This window comes from Chrysemys picta, chromosome 7, assembly GCF_011386835.1.
Source record: "Chrysemys picta bellii isolate R12L10 chromosome 7, ASM1138683v2, whole genome shotgun sequence".
Taxonomy (NCBI): domain Eukaryota; kingdom Metazoa; phylum Chordata; order Testudines; family Emydidae; genus Chrysemys; species Chrysemys picta.
This window is the reverse complement of record NC_088797.1, coordinates 29,350,773-29,360,246: the sequence shown is the minus strand read 5'-3', so window position 1 is coordinate 29,360,246 and position 9,474 is coordinate 29,350,773. Positions and strand designations below refer to the sequence as shown.

At 57.7% G+C, this 9,474-nt stretch overlaps 1 long non-coding RNA gene across 1 annotated transcript; it reads left to right on the top strand.

The window, feature by feature from the left end:
* LOC122173655 (uncharacterized) lies at window positions 1-9,367 on the top strand. The gene is made up of 4 exons (XR_010589067.1): window positions 1-207; window positions 388-447; window positions 2,342-2,391; window positions 9,066-9,367. It is a non-coding gene; the product is annotated as an uncharacterized LOC122173655 (long non-coding RNA).
* The last annotated feature ends 107 nt before the right edge of the window (window positions 9,368-9,474 follow it).

Genomic DNA, 9,474 nt, shown 5'->3' with positions numbered 1-9,474 from the left:
AGCTGAGTGGGCGCATCATGAATTAGAAAAGAGTCTTTGGATTGTGGGGGTGGACCCGAAGCCTTAACTCCTATAAAAGGAAAGAGCTGAGCACCGGGAGAGGCAGCCCGCGCCCCGCCAATGCTGCATGGCTGCTTCCATCCTAGGCTGAGAAAATCTATTTCTGGGAGTCTCTGACTTTAGGAGAAGGCACAACAAGGATGTGTGGCAAGTAAACAGCTCTTTTCACCCAGTGCCTTGGTAAATGGAATGACCCATGGATAGAACCCAGGAGTCCTGACCCCCCCAGCTCCCTGCTCTATATACCAGACATCACCCCTACAGTTACTGCACTGGAATTGAAGCACAGGGCACTAGAGGTTAACCTCTTCTCTTCTTACTATGCAGGATGCAGACAAGGGGAGGAGTCGCATGTGCCAGCCGGTCCCAGCCCAGTCCCTCCAGAGGGTGAGTGGCTCAGAAGCACTGTCTGGGAGCTCCGGATGATGATGTGCTGTGGGGCAGCCCCAGGGCACTCACCCCAGGGCCAGCTGTGGTGCTGATATGGCCCCATGTCTCTGGGTCAAGCTGCAGGACCAGATCTTGAGCTGGGGGAGTGATATGGTTCCCTTGGGGTCATCACTTTGCACCAGCAGGGTTGGGCCTATTGGATGGGGGCTGGCCCAAGGGGACCTTAAAGCCCTGCTGACACCAGAGCAGCATTCGGCATCCCGGGAAAGGTCTCCAACCAGGGGCAGTACCAAAGCAAGACCCCACGACCACCTGCCCAGAATTTGGGCTCTGTGGCCTGTTCAGCCTCTCTACTCATCTTCCACAGCCCACCTCCCCTCAGCCAGCCACTCCACCCTGCCTGGGAACTGGATCAGAGCTGGTGCCCCTAGAAGGGAAAGGCCCTATGTCTCATTCCCGGAACCTTATGCCCAGCCAGTCCCCCCAGTCTGCAGCCAGCACTGCCTAGAGGGGAAGGCCACATACCTCGTTCCCTCTCTTTTCTTTTTGCTATGGAAAGGGCAGGCTCCACTCACCGTCGTCCATGGAGTCCCAGGGCCAGGATTCCTTTCCAGGAGCCATTTTACCCCGAGAGGAAGAGCCCCACCCCCACCAGGGCCCCTTTTAACCCTGTGCCCTCTAAGTCCAAACACAGGATCCCACCTAACCCTGCTGGGAGCCCCCCACCCACATGAGCTGCTGTGTTTGCAGGCTCTCTCCCCCGACCCCCAGCCCTTCCCTGCCTGCTGCCTCCCACTGGACGGGGTGCAGTGCTATTGCTTTTACCTGGAAAGGGCTCCCTGCTCCCAATGAGCTGAAAACCACAGCCTATCTTCTCTCTGTACCCATGTCTAGTAGCTCAGCCCCAGTGTGTGTGAGGGGTGGGGGTTGGCACGGCCCTGTGGGCAGGTCGGGGGGGGGGGGGGGTTGGCTAGCTCTGCTCCTCAGCTGTGGCTGGAATCTGGGAGCCAAATGACTCAGAGTGCATCACTGCTGAGTCACCCCCTGGTGGAGAGAGGGGACCAGGGGTGGGGTTGCTGATCCCAAGCCCATCTGTTCTGGGAGCCTGCTGGGCCCTTTCACCCTCCCCCCCCACCTGGTGTTTCATTCAGGATCTGAATCAAGCAACTAAAAAGAGAAACCTGGAGGCTAAAAATAGCTCTGGAGTCTGTGTGATTTAGTGAGTGGCTCAGCGACTCAGCCAGTCCCTGCCAGAGCCAGGCCGGGGGAGGGGATAGGCAGTGCCAGCCAGCTGGCGACAGGACATGGGGACATTGCCTTCTATCCCAGTCAGACACCGGAGCTCACGCCGAGGGGAGCTCAACATGGTCAGGCATGGACCTCGTGCACTGACATGGAGTGACAAACAGTGACATACACCAACACGCCCCACTCGGAACTGATGCACCAACATGTAGTAACACACACTGACACACAAGCTGTCATGCACTGACATAGAACACATGCTGAGAGTCACTGGCATGTGAGTCATCGCACAGACACATACCCATATGCTGGCCATTACATGCCACCACACAGGCACGGGCAGGATGCTATGCCCACACCCACACACACTTGTAGCACCCTAGAAATGACAGGCCCTGTATTACATCCATCCCCCCCCCCCCCCCCCACACACACACACCCCGAGCCAGCCAGATCCCTCTGCCTGGGGACTGGATGAGAGCTGGTGCCCCCTAGTGGGGAAAGGCCCCATATCCCATTGCCTTCCCCCTGAGCCAGCCAGTCCCAGGCCGTATCTGGGCTGGCACCTAGAGGGGAAAGGGCCCATGCCTAGGCCTTGGCTAGCTCTACCTGGGAGCTGCCGTCATTTCCGGATTCCTTTTATCAGGTGCTGGTGAATGTCCTGATGATGCTCCAGCACTGAGGACGATTTTCCAGGTAACTGTTTCTAAATGCAGCTTGCAAGTGTCCCATCCACGTCAGAACCCAGGCAGAGGACAGATTGGTGGGAGCGCATGTTAGTTGAGCAAGGGCATGGACACAATGGCAGTGAGTGGAGGCTATGAAGGGAGCATGTGGAAGGGGACAGTGGCAGGGTCAGGGAATGTATGGAAAGGAGCCATTGTGTTAACCTGCTTAAATAAAATTGCCCCCTGCCACTTTCCACCTGTTGCTTTTGAAAACACAAAATGAGCAATTTCTACTCCCCTGTCCAGCCTGCCAATCCCCCACCTTACTCAGAACCCCTGCATGATACGGGGGGCTGGCTAGCTCAGAGGGATAGAGACTGGGGTATAGGGTTGCTCCCTTCTAGGGGGCACCGGCTCCAATCGGGCCCCAGGGAGGGGACTGGCTGGCTCACGGGGGCAGGGAATGGGACATGGGGCCTTTCACCTTTAGTGGACCTTGGCACCAGTCTGGCTTCAAGGCAAGGGGACTGGCTGGCTCGGGGGGTTAGGAATGAGCTCTGGGGCCTGTCCTTCCTAGAGCACCCTGACTGTGTGTTTTCTATTAGTGTTTTCAGTGGGTTCTGCTTCCAGTTCTGGCGCAGGGGGCTAGTGGTTTAGACTGGGGGTCCTGGAAGCCAGCACTCCTGGGTTCTATCCCCCCCTGCAGAGTGGGGATCACACACCCCTGCCTTAGTCTGGCTGTGTTGCTCTGTGGCTCCCAGAAGGGCTGAAGGACTGTGCCGCCCCACCCCCCCAATTGCCATCGGCGTCTTTACCCCACCAAAAAAGGCTCTTTGCTCCTATTTTTAGCCCCACTCCCAGGTTTTATATAGCTCTGAACATTCATGTCTCCCTGCGTCCCCCGCTGGCGCGGGAGGGGAGAGCGAGAAAAATATCTACCAAGGTCCCTTCTTCATCGAAAATATCTCAGCAGTTGCCATGGAGACCCGCCCACAGCTTCACCTCCCAGCACAAGAGGCTTCGCAATACAGAGGGGCAGGAGGCTTTTTATAGACCCAATGTGCGAAAGGAGATGGGGGCCGGGGGGGCCAGAGCCAGTGGGATTGGCTAGCAGCCCCCCCCCAGCGTGGGAAGTTCAGACCCAGCCACCCCCAACATCTATCCATCAATACAAATGCAGAATGGGGTTTCAGGATTTGAATGGGCTGGTTCTTCATTCCCACCAAGCCCAATCTGGCCCCCAACCCCCTGCTCTAACCCACCAGCCCCACTCTCTTCCGTCTTGGAACAGAACCCAGGCATCCTGGCTCCCAGCCCCCACTAGACCCCACTTCCTTCCCAGAACTGGGAACACAATATAGACTTTACACCTTCCCAGGAATGATGCACCGTTAGAGACTGCTTGAGAGAGGAGGGCAATACTGGACAAGGCGGTCTCACGTGGTTGACCCAGGAGACTGGGGAAGAGGAAGTGAATAGTGCCTCCAATGTCATATTGTTCTAGGGCTGCCCTCCTGCAGGCAGCCTTCCCTGTCAAACTCCTTCGCCACTGCTGTGAACTATTAAACATCTGCCACCCCAGAGGTGGCAGCATCTCCGTGCTGGGCAAGGGATTCCCATATAAACAGCCCACACCCCACCCCAGCGAGGGTTATATCTTAGGACTGGTTGAGGCATCCCTGTAGAAACAGCCGCCATACCCCACCCCAGAGGGGGCTGCATCTTAGCACTGGGTGAAGCGTACCTGTAGAAACAGCCCGTGTCCCACCCCAGAGGGCACTGAATCTGAGCACCGGAGTGAGGAGTCTCTGTATAAACAGCTGTCACACTCCAGAGGCAGCTGCATGTCAGTGCTGGAGGAATTGACTCATATTCATATGCTGGTCAGGTGCTTTGAGACCCAAATTGGGAGGAATTCTGATTAAAAAGCCAGCAGTTCATGGAGCTATTTTTGAAAACACAAGGAGTAAATAAAAGGCAAAATAGCAGAGGCCGAAATGAATCTATTTTAAAACCCTCACGCCCAATTTCCTGCGAGTCCTGGGGCGAGGACATCGTGCTGGACCCAACCTGCGCTTTTATAGACATAATCAAGCCAGAATGCAACCTACAGACATCTAAATGCGTCTGACAAACACTCCGATACAGCAATGAGGAGAGCCACACAGCTCCAAGCTATTATAGAACAGTACCTGCCAATCCCAGAGCACTATGCTTATACATGGACTTGAAGACCCCTCATTCAGCACTGAGATGCAGCCACCTCTGGGGTGGAGTCCAGAGGCTGTTTATACAGGGATCCCTCACTCGGAGCTGAGATGTGACCACTGCTGAGGTGGGATGCAGGGCTGTTCACACAGGGATCCTTGCAGCTGCTTCTGGAGTGTGACAAAGCATATGGCCGACTGATGCATAGAAATGCTCTACCATGGTTCATAAAAAGAAGGAGCATTGCAGGGTATTGTGGCCAGCCCTGACTGTGAGCTCCCCATCCCACTCCTTGCACACAGCACCCCCTAGGGCAGGACTGGGGCACTAGGGTCAGCCCTGACTGCAAGAGGAGAGCACCAGCAATGAGTTACGTCAGAGCTCAGCATCCCCACGGCTGCTCCTTGCTTTAGATCCAGGGTGACCAAGAGAGAAGCAGAACTACGCTATAGCAACAGAGAGGGGGAGGGAGGTATTTTTGGGAGGGATGGACGGAGGAGTGTGAGCTGGAGGGTTGGCTCATCCCCCCCGCCCCCCTGCTCTCAGTCCCTTTCCAGCCTGCGGCCATGGCTCAGGGATGCGGGGGCGGGGGGGGGGGGGGAAGAATCCGCTTTTTGCTGCCAAAATAGGAAAAAGGCAGAGATGCAGCTGTGACGTCACTGCTCCCCACCTGCATCACATCACCATGGCAACAGCGTACAGGGGGATTGTTCACTGCAACAACAGAGCAAGGTGTGACAGTGGCCCCCCTCCCCCTCTCCTGCCCCCCAGACTCCTCCCCCTCCACCCCCAGACCTCTACAACCCCACCCCCACAGACCCCTCCATCCTACTCCCATTGACCCCTCACCCAGAGACCCACTCCCTCACACAAACCCCTCCCTCCACACCACTGCTCCCCACATACCTCTACACCACACCCCACAGACCCTCTCCTGCCACCCCACTGCCCCCCAGACCTCTACACCCCACCCCACCAACCCCTCCCAACACCCCACTGCCCCCCAGACCTCTCCAACCCACCTCCAGACCGCCCTACCTCACACAACCCCCCCCAACACCCCACTGCCCCCAGACCTCTACACCCCACCTCAACAGACCCCTCCCTCACACAAACCCCTCCCTCCACGCCACTGTCCCCACAGACCTCTACACCCCACCCACCAGACCCCCTCTCTCCACCCCACTGCCCCCCACAGACCTCTACACCCCACCCGCCAGACCTCCTCCCTCACACAAACCCCTCCCAACACCCCACTGCCCTCCAGACCTCTACAGCACACCCCCACAGGTTTCCATTCTGGGATGCAGTTGGGGCCAGTTCCTCAGAGCAGGTGCTGGGGGTGAGATTTGGCTTGGCAGCACAGAGGGTAGGGGTAGATGGGGGGCAGAGACCATGCCCCAGCCATGCCAGGACCTAAGCACCAGGGTCATGCCCAGCAAAATGGGAAGGGGGGGAGGCATGAGTAACAGCTCTAGATCTGTCCTTGTAGGTCTGGGTGTGTACGGGCATTCATGTGCAGGGCAGTGCCCACTTCAACTTGGGGAGATGCAAGTGGATGGGAGGTCCATGTGTGTGGGGGGTGGGGGGGGTGAATCTGTGTATTTGGGGGGAGGTGTGTGTGCTTGGGGGTGATCTATGTCTCGGTGGGTTGTGTGCATGGGAGTGATGTGTGTGCATGGCAGAGATGCATGTTTCTGGGGGGACTGCGTGTGAATGGGGCATTGCATGTCTCATGGGGCTGCGTGTTCATGGGGGCAATGCGTGTCTTCGGGGGGTTCCGTGGGCATGGGGGGGTCCAGGTTTCTGAGTGGGGTGGAGGCGAGGTGTGTGTAAATGGGCACAGCCCCCCATGTGGGACTGACCTCCCACCCCACCATTCTGCGGCAGCCTCCCCTCCATCCCTCGCCCACGCAGCCCTAGCAACAGAAACCCGTCTCCTAGAGACTCTCTTACGTTGCTACGGCAGCAGCAGCACCAACAAGCGAGGAACCATCAGTCCCTGGGAGTGGGGTGCTTTGGTGGGGAACGAGCAGGGAGCAGTCACCCCCCAGGGAAAATTTCTCCCCATATCTCTCAGTCCCTCCCCATCCCCCAACTAAATATTTCCCCTCACTCCCTGACCCCCAACTCCTCCCTCTGTCCTGCCGATCCAGCCCCAGGACAGGGGGATTGGGACACGGGCCCTTTCCCCTCGGAGGCGGGGGGGAGAGCTTGCTCTGATCCAGCCATGCTGACCCACATGGAACAAGTTTGCCAGGTCTCAGCCCCATTCCCAGCCAGGTGTCACACAAACTCCATCCCCTTGGGCACTAACTCGGCCCAGGCAGAGGGGCCAGGGCTAGCAGAGCTGAGCTCCTCAGGGAGGGGACGGGGGGTGCGTGGGGTGGGGAGGCTCCTTGGCATCAGCCCCAAGGCTACCCCAGAGGACCCCATTCCTGGGGTGTCGAGCTGCCCCTCCCCAGCACTGAGGGGCCAGAGCCGTCCAGACCCAGGATCAGACCAGGCGGGGAGTGTTGGCTGCAGAGGAATGGAGAGATGGGGCCTCGCTCTGCCAAGGGCTGGGCTGGGAGCTGAGGTGGCTGGCTGGGCCAGGGGTGCCACCCATAGCCAGAAAATGAATGGGAAGGGATGAGACTGGCCAGAAAACCCCAGCCACACCCCCACATACAAACTGCACCCCCCTGCACTCTATCCACACCCCCCACAGAACGCCATCCAGGCCCTCCACACTGCTCCACCTCACACCTGCAGCCCCCCACTGCACCCAATCCACATCCCACGCCACTCATTGCACCCCATCCACACGCACCCCAGAACCTGCCACATTGCTCCACCTCACACCTGCTGCCCCCCACTGCACCCCAACCACACACACCCCAGAACCCGCCACACTGCTCCACCTCACACCTGCACCCCCCCACACTGCACCTCATCCACATCCCACGCTACCCATTGCACCCTCCACTGCACCCCATCCACACACACCCCAGAACCTCACCTCACACCTGCACCCCATCCACATCCCACGCCACCCATTGCACCTCATCCATACACACCCAGAACCCCATCCAGATCTTCCACACTGCTCCACCTCACATCTGCACCCCCCCACTGCACACCATCCACACACACGCCAGAACCTGCCACACTGCTCCACCTCACACCTGCATGCCCCCACTGCACCCCATCCACATCCCACGCCACCCATTGCACCCCATCCACACACATCCCAGAACCCGCCACACTGCTCCACCTCACACTGGCACCCCATCCTCATCCCACGCCACCCATTTCACCCTCCACTGCAGCCCATCCATACACCCCAGAACCCCATCCAGACCCCCCACATTGCTCCACCACACCTGCACCCCTCACTGCACACCTATCCACACCTTCTGCACACCTATCCACACCTTGCGCCCCACTGCACAGCCACATACCCCCATACCACATCCCTCATACACACACTGCACCCCATCCCCATACTCACCACACTGCACACCCCAACCTGCAGCCCTATCCACATACCCCCACTCCACACCTGTTCCCTCCACTGCACCCCATCCACAAACCCGCCCCCCAGTCACACACCCCTTTTCTTGCTGTTTAGCTCAAGGCAGCATAACCCTGTGGCTGGCTCAAACAAAGGGCAATGGCTGCTCCTTTGGCTGGGCAGGTGGGGGCTGTTGGCCAGCATGGGATGTGGGCTGGGACGGCCCTGGCAGAGCCCCAAACAGGGCCCCCATGCTGCAGTAAGTTAGCCACCATCTCCCCAAGCCCTGCTCCATGCCAGCAGCAATGCAAATCGTGGATAAACTCTGCCACCTGCTGGGGACAACAGGAAACAGCAACTTTTCTCTCATTCCCCCCAGCCCCCTGCCCCTCAATCCCAATCTGTCACCCTTGGCAGTCCCGGTCCTGGGCTCCCCTACCCCCACTCCTATTGATACCACTTAATGCTGATAACTCACAGTCAATCAAGAGTGCGTGGAGGTGCCCGCGGCAGGCTGTTTGCCCCAGCAACCACGTTGTGTCCCAGCTCCAGGTAATTCTAGTCTGTCTGTTCACCTGCTTATTAGTTTCAAATAGAGATTTGATTTCCCTTCATGTCTCACCTTAAAATCTTGTGAAATGATGCTATAGATACTACCCAGCTGATGTGCCCTAGCCCAGAGGCAGCTGCATCTCTGCACCAGGTGAGGGATCCTGGTATAAACAGCCCCCCTGCCCCACCCCAGAGGTAGCCGCATCTCAGCTCCAGGCAAGGGATCCTGGTATACACAGTGCCCTTGCCCCACCCCAGAGGGGGCCAGGTCTCAGGATCCCTGTATAAACAGAGCCATACCCCACCCCTGAGTCCCTTTCCTGAGTTAATACAGTAAACCAAGACCCTGGGGAGGGACAAGGTACTTATGTTTCCCGTCCAAAATACATTCTGTTGAATTTATGATCCTTGATGATTGTTTGTTCTTGTTTTGTTCATTCCCCCAGCTGGGTTTGGTGTCTCTGAAATACATCCAATATATTGTAACACAATGGCTTCTCTACCACTTTCCAATCAACCTGAGTTTTGACAGAATCGCAGCTGGGCCGGTCCCCCGGATGTCTCAGCACACAGCACCGTCCCCTTCTCTAGAATTGCAACTGGCATTAATAATAAAGCAGCTAGTTTCCAGCCCTTGGGGTTACAAATATAATCTCCAAAGAGCTGTCCCATGTGTAACCCATGCAGCACTAACTGTCTGAACTAGAAATGAGGGAATAGCCCCGTGTCCTGTTCCCTGCCCCCCATCCTCTCCCCGAGCCAGCCAGTCTGACCGCTCTAGGGCTGGATCCAAGCTGTCTCCCCCCAGAGGGGAAAGGCCCCATATCCCAAGTCCCTACCCCTGCACACACACAG